At 34.9% G+C, this 20,423-nt stretch overlaps 1 non-coding gene across 1 annotated transcript in view; it reads right to left on the minus strand.

Annotated features, from left to right (window-relative positions):
- Positions 1–2,469: 2,469 nt before the first annotated feature.
- The window catches only part of LOC132693223 (uncharacterized), a 57,323-nt gene continuing 39,369 nt past the window's right edge, over positions 2,470–20,423 (minus strand). The window contains exons 2-3 of the transcript XR_014137553.1: positions 15,578–15,689; positions 2,470–2,607 (exon numbers count right to left, since the gene is read on the minus strand). This is a non-coding gene — a transcript (uncharacterized LOC132693223). The remainder of the gene's footprint in view (positions 2,608–15,577; positions 15,690–20,423) is intronic.

The following is a 20,423-nucleotide window of genomic DNA, read 5'->3' on the forward strand; positions in this document are numbered from 1 at the left end:
GACCATGACAGGCCATGAAAGGAAGAAAATGATCAATCATTGATTTATTGCAAAGAGTGAAAACCAGTGAGTCTCCTTGATAGCAAGAAGAGAATAGTATCTCCTGCTCTCAGAGGTCAGAAAAAAGCTTCAGATCAGGGCCAGCACTTTATTGTAAGTGTAATGTTGCTCCAGAGAAAGTTGAACTCTCGAGACTAACAGTTATGCTATACCAAAGTGAGAATCATGAATGGGAAAGGTTGGAATTATTTGGCATGAGATAGAGAAATCTGGGTCATTGCATTAAAAAAAAATCTAGGCTTCTTCCCTTTTAAAAGCGATTCCAGCTTCCTTGAAGATAATGCAGATACCTCTGCCTTTCAAGGGAAGAATATTTCCCTACAATCTTTTTATAGCCTTCCTCTTATCTACCAGACCAACAACAAGGGCCAATTTACAACATAAAACAGCCAGGTAAACTCTGGGTTTGCTAAGAGAAAAAAGGATATACACTGACAGATCTGTGTGATGTTGCCAAAATGTCCCAGTAGGAGCCAAGAGAAAACATATGGGACTAAAGAGGCAGAACATAAAATTTGGCAAAGGAGATTTTATCAATATGAAAACCTTCTCCCATGATAGAGAAAGCAACATCCTAGCAAGAAACTCAAGGAAACTGTAACAAACTATAACAAACTGTTAGGTTGGCTCTTAGCAGCTTGGGGAAAAGTTACAGCCCACAGTATATAGGGTAGTAAAGCCAAATCTACCATGAGGGATGTTGAAAGAAGAAATAGAAAGACTCAAAGAAGTAGTTGTGATGAAGTAGGTATACTATATAAGGCCAGAAAATCCACCAGATGAATATAATGATAAGTGGTCTTAGAAGACACTTCACTTTATCAAAGAAATAAAGAATATACTGGTGATATGGACACTGAAAAGTTCAGAGGTGGATGCTCTCCATAGGCTGCCATTAATAGTATGATATGCTGTTATAGAACTGAGCTTTTGCGGCACCTGGGTAGCTTAGATGAGTGTCTGACTTTGCCCTAGGTCATGATCTCATTGTTTCTGGGTTTGAGCACCACACTGAGTTCTCTGCTGTCAGCACAAGGCCTGCTTGGGATCCTCTGTACCCCTCATTCTGCTCCTCCCTTGCTGTCTCTCTCTCATTCTCTTTCTCAAAAATAAAAAAAAAAAACATTAAAAAAATAAAAAAAATAACTGAGCTCCCTGGTAACAGTAGGATTGACAGAATCTTGAAAAATAAAGGGAAGGTGCTTCACCATCAGAAATAAAAGGTGGGCAGGATTTTTATAATGAGCGAGGAAGGCTTAGTTTCAATCACAGTATCATTACCTATAAAGACAAAAGGAGATAGTTAATAAAACAGCATTCCCAAGGGCAAAATAGATAAATAGTTGGCTAGAATATGATTCAAAATAAATTTTTAAAATGAATAATCAGGATGCCATGGACAACCATTCCAAATAAAAACTTATCTTTTGTCAATTTCTGGATCTGAGCTAGTTTTCAGACCTGGAACCTAGTGAGCATAGGAAAATCCTGGTACCAAGATGCAAGGATCATGCAACACCATGGCAAGGACATTTGATAGTGAGTTCTGAATACTTTCCAAAGAGATATATTGCCTTTAAAATTTTTTTAACGTTTATTTATTTTTAAAAGACAGAGCCAGAGTGTGAGCGGGGGAGGGGCAGAGAGAGAGGGAGACGCAGGCTCCAGGGTCTGAGCTGTTAGCACAGAGCTGGACACAAGGCTCAAACTCACAAACTGCAAGATCATGACTTGAGCCAAAGTCTGACACTTAGCACTTAACCAACTGAGCCACCCAGACACCCTGCCTTTTAATTTAGTACTCATATCCTAGGAAAGAGGAATACCCAGAATCCACATTAACATTGATGCTGGAGGATCCACAGTACCTTATGGATTTCTGTTGAGTGGGTGTACATGAGAACTAGATAATAAATGGAGTCTGTGATCAAGTTTGTTTCACAGTATATTCAATAGGTCTAAAGAGTCCCTGGTGATATTTTCTGATATTTTCTGATTGTCAAATGCACAATTGAAATGGATATACTCAATAAAAGGGCCAAAACCCTAACTTTTTTTTTTTTTTTTTTTTTTTTTTGTCTCTGGGATAGGAGCTATCAGAGGTGAAGTTCAGTGGGAAGTCTCTGAAACTACTTCCCCTCCTATGCACAAAGAAGATAAAACCATGCCATATTCTGAAGGAGTAGCAGGGACTAGTGTCAACCTTAAATACTGATAACCAGCATTAAATCTACCAGTGTGGCCCATCAAAAGACAGATTCTGGAGGATAATTGACAATTGCAAATACAAACCAGCAGTGGTCTCTATTATGGGTGGCATGCCAAAAGGTGCTATCTTTGCTTGAACACATCAAAACTTTAGACACATGATATATGGCCACTAATGTGGTAAATCTATTTATTTTCATTACTACTTGAAAGCAGGATCATAAACAGTTTGCATTTTCTTGAGACAGTCTGTCCTTACACGGTTCCATGGTCTTGCCCCAAGGCTATGTTATCTCCTCTGTCCTCTGTCATAATGCAATCCAAAGGGACCTGGAACATCTGGACATATGCAAGAACAACACAATGACATACTCTAAAAATAAAATCATGTCAAGAGGATTGATAAACAAGAAGTGACAAATCTATTGGAGTCTTTGGTAAGACACATAGACTTCAGAGAGTGCAAGGTAGATCAAGATCAGGATATTAACACATCATTGTAGATTTTAGAGCTCCCAAGGTTTGAGGTATTCCAGACCGTCTTCTGAAAATAAGGATCATATTATTGCATCTTGTATTTCCCACCACTAAGAAGGAAGAGGACTCTCCAGATTTTGGAAATTACATAGTCCACATTTAAGAATATTATTCGGACCTATATGCCAAATGGCACAAAATACTACTAGCTTTAAGTGGAACCTAGAGCAGAAAAGGGCTCTAAGGAGGTCTACGTTAAGATAGAAGTGGCTCTGCCACATGGACCACATGACCTAGCAGATTAAGTGGTATTATAGGTACCTGTGAAGTGAAAAGATACCATGTGGAGTTTATGGAAAGCCCCAATAGAAGAATTATAAGATAGACTTGTAAGTTAATAGGTCAAGATCTTGTCATATACAATCAATATTTATACACTAAAAGAAAATTTTTTAACGTTTATTTATTTTTGAGAGACAGAGAGAGACAGAGCACAAGCAGGATTGGGGTAAAGAGAGACAGAGACACAGAATCCAAAACAGGCTCCAGGCTCTGAGCTGTCAGCACAGAGCCTGATGTGGGACTCGAACTCACGAACTGTGAGATCATGACCTGAGCCAAAGTCAGACACTTAATTGACTGAGCCACCCAGGCGCCCCTACACTTTTTGAGAAACATGTCCTGTTTTATAACTGGACCCAGGAACATGAAGTGAACTTGTAGTCAGAATTACCTTTCATAAGCCAAGTTCTATCATATCAACCAAATCATAAGGTCAGATTTGACCAGTAGCAATCCATTATAAAATGGAAGTACTATATTTTGAATCAGATGTGAACAAGGCCAAAAAATAGAAGCTGTATAAGCAGGTGGTCTGGACTCCTATCCTTTCAACTACTATTTTACTGGCGTCTCACCCTCAACTAAGCTCTGTATATGACTGCAAATGTTAGCTCCATTCAGCAGTGGCCCTGAGAAATAGTGCAAAGGAAACTCTCAGAATGGGCACACAGGATATCCCTGTCTGGACAAAAAATGGTCATAGGTTATAATATATAATACTCGTGGGGAGTGGCAAATAACTTGCCTGGTTGACTACTAACTTACCAGCATCCTGGATAAGAAAAGATTGGAATATTGGAGTAAGGAGATTAAGGAAAATGGCATGTGAATGGATCTTTGGGGAAGGATTTTAAGTATGAAAATCTTTATGTATCTGACTAATGCTCCCCAGAAAGCACTCACTACAGAAAAAGCACTAAATACTTATGTAGATGGAATGATTGAGCCATGATGTCAGAAACTGAAGCTAAGCAGGGGTTTAATGGTCCAGTCTCTCATTCACTAAGGCTGACCTTGTTACTACCATTACTGAGAGCCCAACCTGCCAGCAAGAGAGACCAGTGTTCATTTTCCAATAAAAAGCATCCAGTTCAAAGACCAACCAGCTACTTGATAGAAAACTATTTTACACTCCATCAACCCTGGAAAGGGTGGTGATTAACAGTGACTGGAAGCTACATGTATTGTAGGAATGAGTTTGCTTTTATGCGTCCAGCATCTTGACCACTGTACTACTATCCAAGAGGTTAAGAGTTCCATTTTGTTGTTTTCTACAAGTATGGGATTCCACATAAGTTACACTAAAGTATGGAACCTACTTTTCAGAAGAGGAGGTAAGACAGTGGGCACCTGGTATGTGATCTTCTGGTCTTATATCATATGATCCAGATGTTGCTGACCTCCTACAATAACAGAATGGACCTTTTGCCGAAAGGTAGAAGGATAAGAACAGGAGTAAATCCTTGACCGTCAATTCCAGTGAGTCTCTTAGAGAATTTGTCCTCTTCGTCACTATAACTCTGAGCCCTGTGGGTTTACAGTTGCTGTTCCTTATAGTTAAGATGTTTCTAACAAGGAGCAGAGGAAGAGTCCCATTAAACCATTAGATAAGCCACCATCTGGTCATGTCAGATTCCTGATGCTAAAAGACAAACAGACATAAGTCAGAATCCCAGCAAGGATAATTAAAGCTAATAATCAGAAACAGGTAGAGTTCCTTTATACAATGAAGACAGGGAAGAATGCTTTTAGTAACAAGTGCATTTTTTGGTGTGTCCCCTGATATTCACCTGCTCTTTGACCATAAATGCACAAGCCCAACAGGTACAGCTTGAGAAGAGCATGGTGTAAAGGTACCCCAGTTTCTCAGGGATTAGATTTGTATCACGCAAACAGGTAAGCAACCTAGACCAGCAAAGGTGTTACCAAGGATGATGGGAAGAAAAAAAATGAATGAAGGAGGAAGGGGATAATGAACTCAGATTTACACAAAGATAACAAAGTTTATTTTTGTTTTGTTTTGACACAAAACATTATTTAATTTATGGAGTCCAAACTGCTCTAAATATCATTTTTGGTAACATCTGGTAGCAAAATGTGACCTGACCTGATCTCATTTGTTATAAACCCTGACCAAAAGAAGTATGAAATTATTTATGGTCTGTATTTATGCTAGTTGGTTAGAATGTTCACATATTTTCCTACGGAAATGTTTTGCTATGGGCTGTTGCCCTTAACCCTCCTGATCACCTTAGAAAGTATACTGCATATGCACCATATTCTCTTACTATACTCTTATATTTCTAGATTCCAAAACCTGTTTTATGAGATTTTGTTCCTGTGCCAGTTATATTAAAAATGTAATAAAATTCATACATATTTTAAAAATAGAAGCAAAACCTGAGTTATAATTTTAGAGGCATTATCTGATATAAATAATTTATTAATCTCATTTTGAAAACAAAGACATTATCTTAGAAATTCTTTGAACCAATGATAGAAATAATTTAGCCATTACATACTTTATTTTAATACATATGAATTATGTAACATAGATGATGGTTTAGAAAGGCAGAAGGAAGAAAAGGCACAAAGAATAAAATTGTAAAGGAATATGATGCCAAAATTCTATTGCCTATAATTAAAGCTATCTTAAATAGCTTCATATGTATAATCAAACATAAGTGGTGAAAATCATTGGTAAAAATCATTGGCTTTTAGGATGTTACTTTATTGTTTTTAACCCAGGCACTGACTTGATCTTTATTATTAATCCATGCTTGTCATTTTTCTGTTCTCCCTCTAAGTCTTTCATCTCACACAATCAATAATTTTGAAATTTCAGCTTAATTATTCATTTGTCAAATAATTGCAGCCCTATAGTTGTGTGTTTGCATCACAAGTAGCTTTAGTGAGAGGGTTAAGCATTACTTCCCAACTCTTTTAGAGCACAGAGTGAAACACTGAAGAGTATATGGATAGAGACACTACTGAATGAAGAAATAATGGGATGAATATACAGAAATGTCATGATAAACAATTTCTGAATTTCTCAGCATGTACCAAATTCTGCAAATTAAGCTCTCTTTATAACCTCCAATTATGCTTTGAAAGTGAATATAATCTTAATATTAAACTCCCTCTGATCAACTTCCCCCCTTTGTCACATAGACCACCCTGTATTTAGTGCTCATTTGCCATCATTATCCTCTAAGTTTTTAATCAATTTTAGGTTACTTTCACTTATTGGAGAACAACTATGCCATTTTATCAAGGGCATGGTTTACATTTATAAATGCAACCTATCTATAATATGCAATCTTTCAATGACCACTTATAAACTAGCACCCTAATAAAGATAACAAACGATTAATTAAAATACTACAATTAAAGTATTTTAAGAAGATTTTTCAGCTATATCTGGGTCATGGTACATGAATGTCTACATTATTATTTTCTGTAATTTTCTGTGTATTTTAATAATTTATAATGAAAATCCTTGAAGATTTCTAAATACATGAATACATTCAAATTAATTTGATGAATATTTTCATATAGAAATTATTATCAAAAGCATAATTTTATATTTAAAATTTTTTTATTAACATTTATTCATTTTTTGAGAGAGAGAGACAGAGCATAAGCAGGGGAGGTGCAGAGAGAGGGAGACACAGAATCGGAAGCAGGCTCCAGGCTCTGAGCTCGATGCGGTGCTTGAACCCACGAACAGTAAGATCATGACCCAAGCCGAGGTCAGTCACCCAACTGACTAGGCCACCCAGGAGCCCCTCAAAAGGCTAATTTTATATTTTAAAGTATTTATGTTCATTTTTTCACTTGTGATTTCCTTTGTGGTCACTTGTGGTTTCCTTCAAAAGACCATAGCATTGCATTTTGTGGTGAATATTACAAGCACACTATTTTTTGTTAAATTAACTTTACAGTACTTTAATAAAAATACTAAAGAACTACCATACAAAAACATGTAATTTAGCATTTATATACTGTTGTATTCCATGCGGTGTAAAGATTCTTCTTCTGTTTTATTAGCTGAAGTGAACATAATATTAAACCTCTCTGATGTTACATGCCTCCTGCTTAGTGGTAATTTTGAAACTGTATTCTCAAATACATTTTTTAAAGTGCTCATTATGCATTTTTATTCTTTATATCTTTCTTAGTCTTCCTCTCTAACCAGAAATATGTTGCAATCTCATAAATCATAAAATCCTCTTATTGTCTCTGAATTTCCTGATCCATGAACTATTTTCTATAAATCTACTTGTTGAAAAATAGCCCATAAACATATTCAACTCTCTCATATCCTAGACAACTTAATCAAAATATTACATCTTTAGGGGCTCCTGGGTGGCTCAGTCAGTTAAGCTTCCAAATCTTGATTTCTGCTCAGTTCATGATCTTCGGGTTCATGAGTTTGAGCCTCGTGGCAGGCTCTGTTCTGACAGTGAGGAGCCTGCTTAAGATTCTCTTTCTCTTTCTCTGCCTCTTCCCTCTTTGCGTGCACATACACATGCTCTCTCTCTCTCAAAAATAAATAAATAAACATTAAAAAAATACTAAATCTTCAGTGCTGCCCTGTGATTGTTCACTACAGTCAAAATGTATTGGTAAAGATGTGATAATTATGCTACATTCTATAGAGATCTAGTGTTTTACAAAACAAACTGGAGCTATTAGGACTTTCTTCCAGTTTTATGAAGCATGCTTATAAAATGTTGATCTGCAGTTTCACTTTGTCATAAAATCAAGTGTTCGTATGTATGTCTGTGTTGTCTGTACCTAAGTTCTCTATTCTGTTTCAATCATCTATTGTCTATCTTTATGCCAGGACAGTGTTGTCTTTAATGGTATTGCTTTATAATAAGACTTTATATTTCATAATATAAGTACAAGAAAATTTTCATTTTCAAGAGTATCTTGGCTATTTTTTTTTGTTTTGTATTTCCACATAAAAATTAAAATCAATGTATCCAGGGGCACCTGGGTGGCTCGGTTGGTTAAGCATCCAACTCATTGTTTTGGCTCAGGTAATGATCTCGCAGTTTGTGAGTTCGAACCCCGCACTGGGCTTCTCACTGATAGTGTTGAGCCTGCCTAGGATTCTCTGTCTCTGTCTCTGTCTCTGTCTCTCTCTCTCCGAACCCCGCACTGGGCTTCTCACTGATAGTGTTGAGCCTGCCTAGGATTCTCTGTCTCTGTCTCTGTCTCTGTCTCTCTCTCTCTCTCTCCCTCCCTCTCTCTCTCTCCCCCCTTTCTCTCTGCCCCTCCCCTAATCATGCTCTGTCTCTCTCAAAATAAATAAATTTTAAAAAATAATATAAAATAAAGTTGTCTATTTCAACAATAACAATATTAACAATGATTTCAATTTTACTTTATCTTGTCAAAAAATGGTGCCAGTCAATAAAAATCCATAATGAAAAACTAAGTCTTATTCTGAAAATTGTGCTATACATAAAAATCAACCCCAGGTAGGGAGTAAATTGAAATATTAAAGATACAATAAATCTTGTATAAGAAAAACATTGCGTATAAGTAAATATTTTTTAATAAGTCCTCGATATTGATAGTCCTTTCAACAAATGGTGCTGAAACAACTGGACATCCACTCCCCCCAAAAATGAATCTAGAGTTTAAACTCTTCACAAAAATTAACTTCAAATGGGTTGTAGACCTAAATAAAAATGTGAAACCATAAAACTCTTAGAAAACAACATAAGAAAAAACCTAGATGACCATGAGCAAGGTGGTGATTTTCCAGATAAAATACCAAGAGCACGATACATGCAAGAAATAATGTATAAACTGACTTCATTAAAATTAAGAACTTCCACTCTGCAAAAGGTAATACCAAGAGAATGAGAAGACAAATCATAGACTGACAGAAAATATTTACAAAAGACATATCTGATAAAGGACCATTACCCAAAATAATTTTTAAAAAGCTTTCATAGAGCTCAACAACAAAAAATATAAACAACCCAATTTAAATATGAACCAAGGTTCTTAAAAGACATCTCACAAAAAAGAAAAAAAAGAAGACAAAAAAGCGTATGAAAAGATGTTCCACATCATATGTCATCAGATCAGGGAAATGCAAATGAAAACTATAAACACCACTACGCATCTATCAGAAGAGCCAAAATTTGAAACATGGACAACACCAAATGCTAGCAAGAATGTACAACTGGAATGCTCATTTATTTACGATAGGAATACAAAATGTTATAGCAAGTTTGAAAGGCAGTTTTGCAGTTTCTTACAAAACAAAACATACTTTTACCATATGGCTTGGCAATCGCACTTTTTGCTATTTACCTGAAACAGTTGAAAACTTCTGCTCACACAAAACCTCATATAGATATGTATAGCAGCTTTATTCATAACTGCCAAATTTGGTAGCAACCAAGATGTCCTTTCAGTAGGTGAACTGGTATATAAATGTGGTACATCCAAACAATGGAATATTACTCAGCACTAAAAAGAAGTGAGTTATCAAATTATGGAAAGACATGGAGGAATCTTAAACGCATGTTACTAACTGAAAGAAGCCAATTTTAAGAGTATATACACTGTATGATTCCAACTAAATGACATTCTAGAAAAGGCAAAACAATGGAGGTAATAAAAAGGATCATAGTTGTCAAGGATTGGGAGTTGGGACAGAGAAGTTAGTAGGTGGAGAGCAGAGGAATTTTAGGACAATGAAACTACTCTAATACCATGATGATAAATACATGTCATTATACGTTTCTCCAAACCCATATAATATAAAACACCAAGAGTGAACCATAATGTAAACTATGGACATTGGGTGATTATGATGTGTTAATGTACATTCATCAACTGCAACAGACGTAGCACTCTGATGCGGGTATTGATAATGGGGGAGGCTCTGCCTGTGTGGAGGTAGCAGGTATTTGGGAATACCTTCCCCTCAATTTTACTGTGAACATAAAACTGCTATAAAAGTAAAATACTAATTAAAGTGTATTCCCATATTAATATACTAAATAATAAAAATATTATCATCCAGTCCATGCAGAAAAATAATTGTAAAAAATCTAACATCAGTTCCTGCTAAAAGTTTAGCAAAGTTAAAATAGTAGAGACATTTTCAAGAATAACGACACATCTTACGAATATCATACAAATAATACCTTTTTTTTTTAACATTTACTCAGTTTTGAGAGATGGAGAGGGCGAGCGGGGCAGAGAGAGAGGAAGACACAGAATCTGAAGCAGGCTCCAGGCTTTGAGGGGTCAACACAGAGCATGATGTGGGGCTCAAACTCACAAACTGAGATCATGGCCTAAGCTGAAGTCGGTCGCTTAACTGACTGACCATCCAGGTGCCCCAATACCTTTTTTTAATGTTTATTCATTTATTTTTAGAGAGAGAGAGAGAGAGAGAGAGAGAGAGAGAGAGAGAGAGAGCGCACAGGCAGAAGAGGGTTAGAGAGACAGGGAGAGAAGAAATTCAAGCAGGCTCTGCACTGTCAGCACAGAGCCCAATGCAAGGTTTGATCCCATTAACCGTGAGATCAGGACCTGAGCCCAGACCAAGAGTTGAACATTTAACCGACTGAGCCACCCAGGTGCCCTCAAATGTTATCATTTTAAATGGCAACAACATAATTCCTTTTCCTCTATAATTGTTTTTCTTTCAACAGTTTTATTGGTGTATAATGTACATATGCAAAACTGTACTTATTTATTTTTTATATTTATTTATTTTTGAAAGATAGAGACAAAGCATGAGTGGGGCAGGGGCAGAGAGAGAGGGAGACACAGAATCTGAAGCAGGCTCCAGGCTCTGAGCTGTCAGCACAGAGCCCAATGCGGTGCTCAAACTCACAAACCGTGATGGTGACCTGAGCCCAAATCGCTTAACCGACTGAACCACCTAGGCGCCTCAAAACTATCCTTATTTAAAGTAGAAAGTTTAATGAGTTTTGACATATGTAGATTATCTGTGAAACTTCATCATAACCAAGAAACTGATTATGTGTGTGTGACCTCTCCCACCAATTTCCTCATTCCTTATAAATCAATTTCCATTCTGTAGAATTTTATAAAATCAAATAATAGAATAGATTTCTTTCTTGTCATTGTTTGACTTTTAGCTTTCACGCAGCATAATTATTTTGAAATGTTTTCCATGGAAGGCTTCCTATACCCCTTTGCCTCATTTATTGATATTTCTCCAGTTGCATAATGGAATGCAGTTATACCTAAGCATATTGCAAGTTGTTAAAACTTTTTCTACTATTCTTCTTTTGCAGTTTCCCTCATCTTCAAAGTTCTTCCTTAGCTACCCAGAAATACTAAATTTCTTAGAAACCTAGTAAATATTAATTACATGTGATGCATTCCTATAAAAGCTTGTTCTTAAAATAATAAACCCTTATCAAAATATCTCTACCTCTTATGATCTTCTATTTTAAAATTAATATGATTTGGGGGCACCTGGGTGGCTCAGTCGGTTAAGCGTCCGACTTCGGGTCCAGTCATGATCTCACCATTCGTGGGTTCGATCCCTGAGTCAGGTTCTGTGCTGACAGCTCAGAGCCTGGAGCCTGCTTCGGATTCTGTGTCTGCCACTCTCTCTCTGCCCCTCCACCACTCATGCTCTGTCTCTTTTTCTCTCAAAAATAAATATACATTAACAAAATTAAGCAATTAAATTAAATTAAATTAATATGACTTAGTAATCCACAAACTTATTTTTCTTACTACAAAGTAATCCTATTGAAGGCAGATTCCAAATGATTTTTCACTTTTCCAATCTCAGAGTTTAGTTATTTTCATACAAGTAAACCCAGATCCTTTCAAATTAAATAAGTTATCCTCAAAGGAAATAAAGCTTTTTGTAAAAAGAATGTAATGGACTGAATTGTGTTTCTCAAAATTAATATGTTGAAGTCCTTATCCCCAATACCTCAGAATGTGACTATTTGTAAATATCAAGTTTTTAAAGAGGTAGTTAAGTTAAAATGAGGTCTTAGAGTGGACTCCAATCTAATATGACAGGTGTCCTTGAAAGAAGAAAACATTTGTACACAGACAAACATAAGAGGAAAGACCATGTGAAGACCTAGGGAGAAGACGTTCACTGACAAACCAATGAAAAAGTTCACAGACCCTACTGATAGGCTGATTTCAAATTTTGAGCCTCTAGAATTGTGCACAAATAAGTTTCTGTTGTTAAGTGTGTGATACTTTGTTAAGACAGCCCTAGAAAATTAATGCATTAAAGTTCTATGATAGGCCACCAATAAAATGATAGATTTTGTCCATTTTGTCAATAGTTAGCAGTGAAAAATTATCCATAAACTTAAAGGTGTGTACTTCCCTTTATCAGTTTTGCTTTAGCCATTTAAACCATATAGATTTTTGCATACGAATTCTCCCACCCAATCCTGCATGGAAACCTAACATTTCATTACGTTTAATTGGAATAATTAAACAAATATGTTTTGTAAAACACGCTGCCCATTACAATTATCTGTAAAATTTGTGTGACATACTTTTGTTGTGACTTTAAAATTTAGACAACCTCATTTATATTGAGTAACAATGTTTGAATGAACATACATGGTTGAGTTTAGTCTTAGTGCTCCAAATACCTTCATGTTTCTTTTTAGAAATAAAACCTTAGTGTTTTGGGAGTTTGCTTTGATCATATTTACTTCCTTTACCTCATAAAAACGAATCTTCAGCTAATCAAGGACAGTTATTAAACACATGAATTACAGGAGCTCCATCTTGCAGATCATCACACAAATCAAATGTTACTGTGAGACCACGTATCCATGATTTATAATTACCATAAATTAATCAGTATGTACAATGAATAATTCATTCCTGGTAGAGCCCTTGGATTAGAATCCTTTCATTTCTCTCAGCTCGGTGCTCTGGGAGAATAAATGCAAAGAGATTTTATCTGACACCAATACACTTTTGTTTGTGTGAGGGATTCAGGGTGGTTGTCTCATCAGCAGCATATGGCTTTACGTTGACTCTGTCCTCATTTGCTTTCCTGAATATTAATGGACACAGAAGCATTTGCAGTGCTCCCTGTCTATGGTCTACTGGCTTTTTTGATTAACTATATGTTTAATTCATTTTTAATATATCAAAGATATCAAACTTATATTAAATATCATCATCAGTAAAGAGGTGTAATAGGATATACAACGGAATAAAACCTTTTTTCTTCCAACCCAAGAATATATTAATTAAAATTTGCAAGTTAGTTTTCTTTTGATAGACTTCCATATTGGCCATAATTGATACAGATAATGGAGTAACTAAGAACACGAATCATGGCCAAAAGCAGAAATTAGGAAGTGACCAAAGATTACACCAAATCCTGCAAGTGCATCAGGAATGACTGCCTGTGAATTGGGAATAGGATAAAAGTCACATTCAAGTGTCTTAAATTAGAACAGAAAAAGAACAAGGAAGCATATAGAGATGATGTGTCCAGATTGCACAGCTAAGGAATGTGTTCAAGGACCTGAGTATCAATTCCTGCATACATGATAAGAAGATCAGAAGAACAGGAGAGAAGCAGGAGATGGGCTTTAAGGCTAGTTTAAATATGACAGTCCCTCTTTCCCCAACAGATTGCCTGACCATTAACAGAACACTTGAATCAATTCCAGGTGACTCCAAAAACTAGAAAGTAGTAAAGCTTGCACTTAATGTCTGCTCTTTTAGTTTTTAGTTTCTGACGTTTTTACTATACTATATTATCACACTCTGATCATATTTTGAAATATGTATTTTTCTCCTGGCATGGAGAATGACCAGAAAACATTTCCTAGGTCTTGCAAATAAAAGATATGTGATAAAATGTTAGTTTGGGGTGGGAAATACTGGCAGATTTTCAGTCTTTTTATAATATGTTTAATGATAATGTTTCTTGAGAATATATCCATTAGAAGAAAAATGCCTGTGAAAATTTGAAGATTTAAAAAAAAAAGAAAATTTGAAGATCTTACTGTCTCTCAGAGCAGAAGCAGATGTGATAATATGACTGTGATATCACTACAAACTCACAATTATATCTATTTAAATTTTTATTTTGTGATTGATGGATTTTTTTATTCCATACCTTTTAGAGTTAAAGATGTATGTTAGGGTTAGAAAAAGGAGCAGATTCCAAGTCACAACTAACAACCTACATTTAGCAAGGAAGGAGAGAAAGCAAAGGCTCAAACAACAATCAAATGCCAAGATTTCATTCTTCTTAATGGCTGAGTAATATTCCATTGTACATATATACCACATCTTCATTCCATTCAACAGTTGATGGACATTTGGCCTCTTTCCATAGTTTGTCTATTGTTGGTAATGCTGCTATAAACATTGAGGTGCATGTATCCTTTCAAATTAGTATTTTTGTATCTTTTGGGTAAATACCTAGTAGTGCAATCACTGAATTAGAGAGTAGTTCTATTTTTAACTTTCTGAGGAAACTCCATAGTGTTTTCCAGAGTGGCTGTACCAGTTTTCATTCCCACCAACAGTGAAAGTTTATAACATTTATCTTTTCTAGTTTAGTTGCAATGGGAATATTGAGAAATAATCCAGTTGAGAACAATGAATCCTGCCAAACTTGCTATCTCTTCACTTTTCTGTCATTGTGACCATTCTCTGTATACCTATGAACGGTTGATTGGGGTGATATTCACCAAATGTTGTCAAAGGCTAGTTGCAGAAGGTGGAATATTGAATGTTGTTGCTAGTTTATTTTCAGTATCTTTGACTCTTTTAAAGATGTATCTATTATTTACATTTCTTCTTAAAAACAAAACAAAAATTTACCTTAGAAAAGACATCTTTAATATAAAGACATGAAGAAAATATGTAAACATATGTGTTTTGTTTTTCTTCCTGGTTACAAATTTTAGCTTTAGACAGTTAGGGTATTCACTTCCTACAATGAAATATGTAGTTATATGCACTTTGTCCAGCTCACCTAAACTATAAATACTGGAGGTTTATTAGAAACTCTTTTCAGTGTTAGCAAGATTTTGTCAATTTTTTGTAACTATAAGTCTTTTTTTAATCTTTATTCTGCATTTTAACATTCGATATTCACAATCCATGCTTTTACCATAGTTTTCCTATTTCCTAGTTCGCCATTTCTTGATTGGCTAGTATTTATTATCAGGAAAGGTTTTGTTTGTTTTCAAGAAGGACTTAAATGTGTTTTATTCCTTGGATTTTTAAAGGCCTAAATACTTGTTTGCTATTTTTTACTTGAAAGAAATTTTTGGACCATATTCTCTTTGATCCAGAATGTTGAAGATGTGTTTTATATAATCTTCTTTCATAAATTCTTATTAAGGAGAAATCCGAGGCCAGTCTCAGTTTTTCTCATTTATAGATTACTTTAGTGGTTTTTCAACTTGGATTTCTTTAGGATTTCTTATTTATCATATTTCAGCAAATTTACCTGTATGTACTTAGATGACAATCTTGCTGTCATTTTTTGTCTTCATACAGAGGGTCTTCTTTTGATGCACATTTTCAAATATTTCCGTTTCAGGACATATTCTTTTATATTCCTATGGAAGAATAATAATTCTTATTTTTTTAATAATTTTTTTTGTTCTATTCCTGTGAACATTTATGTGTATAAAGATATTTGTTATCTATCTTTCACATTTATCATCTCCTAATTACTTATTTTTTTGTTATTTTCTGTTTTGCTTATGTGTACATTTTTAGTCTTCCATATATCTGAGTGTTTCTGGGTTCAATATTTTCAATACACTCTTTTTTATCTTTTTTCTATAGAAATTCTAATCATATGCAAAGTAGAAAGGATAGTATAATGTCCCCATGTTTTCATTGAGCTTTAACAATTATCAATTTGTAACATATATATATATATATATATATATACACACATATATATATATATATATATATAATGTATTTATTCAATTACTAACCCAAATTATATTATTTAGGAGCAAATTTATCAGGGCTTCATGAGTGTACAACTAGTCATACAAGTTCTCAGGCTTTGAAGGGACCCATGCTTGGTTTGATATCATTGTCTTAAAAATTGTAATAGTTTTCAAAGGAGCAGGCCTGCAGCCGGTCTTGACCCCTATTAACTCTGATCTGAAATTTCTTGGCCATTTTAGAGCATAAAACTGGTCCTAAAGTAATACTTAGTCCTGTAAGATGTACTGATGATTTTATTGCTAATAATAACAGTGAATTAGAAAAGGGGTTATAGGATTTCCCTTTGTTATATATTTATATGCACACTCTTTAATTTTGACTTGTGCCTTGTTAAGGGGAAGCAAAATTAAATATGTTTGCAAAATTTAAAAGAAAACGGTTACATAGTTTAAATTACAATGAAGTAGGGTCAGAAAACTCTAGTTTACATTCTGGCATTGTCATATATCTGTGAGTCTCAGCAAATCATCCCTGTTTCATATTCTCATTTGTGAAATGGATAACATAATTTCTATCTCACAAAGTTATTAGAAGACATCACATATAAAGTATCTTTAATGGTACTCTCTTAGGTAGTAGCTATCTGACTTTTCTTGTTTCATTTTTTGGTCTTTTTATAATAGAAAATGTTTTGTGGTTTGGATGTTCTGGGTAATTAAAAGAACATGAACTAGTTAGTAGGAGCTGAACATGAAATAGAGTTTTGGGATATTGCTAACTATGAGCTGTGTTAGTGATAGCAAATAAAATTAGAAAAATGCAATATGTGTGAGAAAAAAGAGTTCTTAAGTATTTACCTGTTCTTTCCATGTTTTCCCATTCTAACAAACTGAGAAGCCAGAATAGAACAGAAGCAAACTTAGAAAGAATAAGCAAAGTAAATAATTATAAATAAGTTTTATTGGTTACAAGAAAAACTTGCTGTGATTAGTTTAAATAGAAAAATACATAATTATTGGAAAGAGATTTAAGGCTCATAGAATCCTCTGGGAGACTAAAAAGTTAGTGCCATAAAACAGAACCAAGAAAGTCTTGTCAATGGACAATCAAAGAAAATGGTAAGAAGAATTTGCTGAGGATACCATTTTTGGCACATATTGTCAATGCTAATTTTGACTGCTTCATGACCTCAGACTATGTCACAATCATTACTAAAATGTCTTACCTTCTCATAAAACAGATAAACAAAAATAGTTGTTTATTCATCTACTTGCCTGTATATATACATATATATGTGTACAAAACTGTACATATTTGAAAATAAGCATATAATAGATGTTTCAAAATGTTAATAGATTTTATCTGTAAGTGGTAGAATTTCATCTTTCTTCAGTGTATTTGTCTATAGTGCTAAATCATTTATAAGAAATAGGTAGTACTTAAATAACCAGAATTTGAAGGAAATTCTTTTCACTGTAAAGAGAAACAATTTATGGCTCTACAATAGGCCATTTTTGACAAGGACAAAACATACTAATTACATTTTAAAGTTGGCAATGACAATAATCTATTTCATAAGTAGTTTAAAATTATAGATCAAGAACAAAGATGAAAATGACTTATTCCACTCTTCTCATGTGTAGGAAAATATAACTACTCTGATGGGAGAGGTCAAGGAAATTTGGGACTCCAAAGGTGGGTAAAACTTGTAAGACGATACTTTAATTGATTTTTGAGCTGACTCCAAAGCATCTCTTCTAACACTTGTCATGTGTTCTATATTAAGCAAATAGCCATTATATGATGGGCTATGGGAAGCTGATAAAGAGAGGCAATAAATGGGAAGATTAAGGGTTCGCAGGGGCCAGTTATTCTCTAAAGAACTCACTAGAACTTATTAAAAATTGTGGGCTGAACATTTCACTGCTCCCACTTGAAGCGCAGTTTTGAGAGCAAAATGGGACTTTTAGCTCTACGGGAAGTTAAAGAACTTTCGAAAAAAACAGCCTAAAGGTTTGACCCAGTGTGAACCTGTGCCCACTGCATTGAATGAAATAGGGCAGATTCCTGCAAAAGAATTCAGAGTCATAGCTTTATGGAATATTCTGTGTTAGCTTCCTGCCTTTAGAAATTTATGCCCAAAATCTACAGAAAATATTAGTCATGTCTAATAACTTCACTGGTAAGGAACAGGTTTATACAATATGGGATCATAAGACACACACCATTTCTCAGGTACTTTGGAAGTGATCATTTTACTACACATCCAGAATTCAGAGAATTTGGAAATATGAGTTTCAGCCCTCTGAGGTGAAGAACTTCAATAATATATCAGCCATCTCCAAAGAAGACATACAAAAGGACCTGGGAATTTAAGTGAATGCTACTTAATAAGCTAGAGAAACTTTTTTCCCAGAGGAGGAAGGACAATGGAGCTAATATGCAGAATTCCCACTGCATACCTGTGATGATATTATGAATGCAATTATTGATTTTCATTCTTGTTTCTTAATGTTAGGCAGGAATTAGGGCATATATTGATCATTGCTTTGAGGTGACTGAGAGAAGGCACTGAGAAATGTTACTCAGTATGTAGCTAATCAGAGGGGAAAGGTGCAGGAGTAATTCTCATCGATGACTGAAATTATCCAGAGCAATATCAGAATGAAAAAAAAGAAATGGTATGAGAAAATGGAATGGTATGAGAAAAATGGAATGGTATAAGACTGATATAAAATCAATAAAAGAAATCTGATTGGTTAGGATGACTCTAGATTATGTTGTGGTAAGCAATAAACTCAAAACCTTAGAGCTTAAAGCAATAATATTTCTGACTCTATATGTACATCATGCCACCTGTTCACTTTCTCCTTCTGTTACAGAGACTGATGAAATGGTCACTATGGGGAATACTGCCTATCACCACGGTAAAGGGAAAGAGAACACTATAGCTAAAAACATTTCATATTACTTCAGCTCACATTTCATTGGCCAAAGAAAGTTACACAGCTGTGACCAACTTCAACACAGCATGCAAGTACATTTCTGCCTCATGCCTAGGAGAACTGGAATACTTTATACAGCCCTCATGATTACCATAGAAAAGGACTACTTTCAGTTATAATAGTGTAGACTTCCAGATAAAAGAAAGAAAAAGTATCTGAAAATTTATTCTCTTTATTGTATTACTTGTATACAAAATGATAAAGACTGAGACAAGCTAGTTTGTTACCTACAGAAAAATCTAACTCTCACAGGTAAATTCAAAGGGTAATGTTCTCTCCATACTCATTTATTTCATTCTGTGCAGAGAAGATGTATCCAAGGGAGGGGTCAGTTTCTCAAAGAGAAAATATATGTTTTATATGCTAGTGCTTCAGGAATGAGGGGGAAGATTGAACAATAAGTTACTTTGGTAAAAATGAAGGTGATGTTTTGCTAAATTGGAGAGGAAGCTCAGTTCAGGCTCACAGCTAGATCTAAATAGTTTGAGGCAAGATATACACCTAATGATAAGCAAGAGGTTTATGGGGTCCCAAAAGAATTAAGATTTTAGAAACCCATGAAGAGGCCTCGCCACAGATAGAGGAGTCAAGAAAGAGCCAGTATGTAGGTTCAGTTCCAGTACATTTGAAGAGCTTGTAAATTATTGACAGTCACAGGCTGTATGGTACATGGAAGCTACTGCTCTGACAAATTGTTTCTAGGTAAGAGAGCACCTTTATTTTCAGCATGGTGGGGAGAAAATGGGGAGTATGGTAGGAAGCCCAGTGAGAATAATAAGGCTTTAAAAGTTAATGAAATAGACTGTAACAAAAATAACCACTTAAATATTGCAGAAAGAAAGAAGAGGCATAATCATCAGTAAAAGCATTTGACACATTCCAAAACAAAACAAAACAAAACAAAACAACATTGATGTATCAGAAATCCAAAGATAAAAAAGATCCCTTTTAACTGGTCTAGTTAACATAAAAAAAATGTACAGCTGTCAAGTGATGAGTTCAATGAGTTTTGAAATTGTATATATCCAAGTAGCCATTATCTAAAATAAGATAAAGAATATTTCCATCACTCCAAAAAATTCCCACACACTTCTTTCTAGTAAACACTCTCCATCCTATCCAAAGGAACAACTTGCTGTTAGCCCATTGATTAGTTTTACATGTTCTTATACCATTTATATGTCTATATCTCTCTTTCACTGGCTTAGAAATTCATAATCTTCCTAACCTCCAAAACAGAAAGAATGGGTGTACACTCTAAGGAGTAGCAGTGGTTGGAAAAGGAAAGGCCTCATCACGTGTACTTGACTGCAAATCCCCCGGGGTAAATACTTCACTCCATTATACAGAGCTTAATATTTAGTTGGTTATTTTTGGATC

This window comes from Panthera onca, chromosome B1, assembly GCF_046562875.1.
Source record: "Panthera onca isolate mPanOnc1 chromosome B1, mPanOnc1 haplotype 2, whole genome shotgun sequence".
NCBI classification, from domain to species: Eukaryota; Metazoa; Chordata; class Mammalia; order Carnivora; family Felidae; genus Panthera; species Panthera onca.